Below are 1582 nucleotides of genomic sequence, written 5' to 3' on the forward strand. Positions count from 1 at the left end.
GGATTTCATACAAAAATGAGTTTACACATATACAATTCTCAATGTCTATGTTTATATCGGGAATCGTTTTATAACTTATAACTTTAATGAAGACTTAGGGATTTTTAACAAACCCAATTTTTAAAATTTGAAGTATGAGAAACTGGATTGGTGGTGGAACCACCAGCAACATTTCATTTCATTGGTTCCTGTCCAAGGCAATGGTAATCTTAACTCATCGTGGTGGATTTCCAGATTTGCGGATGGATCTCTGACTGGACTTTACTTGCGTTTTAAAGCTTGTTACACCGAGAAAGAAGTTGGACGTCAAGCGACATCCTCCAGAGAGTAAGGGCAACACGACGGTTTTATATTTTCTCCATGAAGGTTTGACACGATGGCATTTGGCTAGCGTGCGGGGGGGTTTGGAAGCCGTGTTCATGTCGCCGCAAAAAAGGCGACCCCGTCACACGGTGAAAAACATTGTTTAAGAAAGATGAAGTGAAGACAGAGTCGCTAGCATAGAAGGGCGAATAAAACATGTTAGCGACTTAAACTTGTTTCTACAGGAAGTGGTAGGGGAAAGGAAGTAGCTAGACAGTTATTCAAAAGGCAGTCTCCTACGAACTAAGGGCTGACGGGTTACTCCAGACCAATTCATAAAAAAGTTTTACCATAGTGAAAACATCACATTCCAAGGGAAAACGCAATATGGACATAAAAATAAAAACTCCACCCAAACCACATGTTGTGCTTCTTGGCTTGTAGACTAGATACCGCCCAAAACCGGACAAGCGTTTTAAACCATTGGTTCGTCCTGCCAAAATAATGCGGGGAAGTTAATCGTCCGATGCTCACCGAAAACTCATGGAACCCATTGGTTGAAATTGAGATCACAAATTAAATTTTGTCTGATAAATATTATATGTTCAAGACCCCAGAGTGCCAGGGAGTATCGCAAGCACGACATCTTATATTCGACTGTACGTAGATTTCTTTGGGACTGACATATAGAACTAAATTTTTTCCCGTTATTTTAATACAAATGTAGTGTTTAATGTCGCCTACAAAGTTAGGGCATCCTGAAAACGAACTACAAGTATGCCAACCTTCGTCTTGGATGTTTCTGGTCAACAGTTTCCGAACGTCACATGCTTATTACAAAAAATGTATTCTGGGTTCTTTGCGAAAGAGTCTATACATTTTGAAACGGCTTCCATAGACCCAAAATAATTCTAACTAAAATAGGCCTTAGTCCGATTAAATATGTAATTGATGTTGGAGAATTCCACAACTTATTTTTCTTTTTTTGTGGTGTTGTGGTTGTGGTTTTTGATACAATTTTTCCTTTTTTTTTTCTCCTGCCCCCCCAATTACCTTAAAGCACTGGTTCTTTAACTTTTAGATTTTGTCAGCATTTACAGAGGAGACATGAACGATTCACATGATTCAAGTTTTTCAATGTAGTTCACGACCTCCACTGGAATACTTTGTGCCACTCAAATGTTTTGTATGTCTGATAAAAATTGACCCCCTAAAACCTCCACGCTTTCGTAAACGTGCAGTTTCATTTGTAAACTCAAAATTCCATAGCAAAGTCATT

This window comes from Bactrocera dorsalis, chromosome 1, assembly GCF_023373825.1.
Source record: "Bactrocera dorsalis isolate Fly_Bdor chromosome 1, ASM2337382v1, whole genome shotgun sequence".
Classification (NCBI taxonomy): Eukaryota; Metazoa; Arthropoda; class Insecta; order Diptera; family Tephritidae; genus Bactrocera; species Bactrocera dorsalis.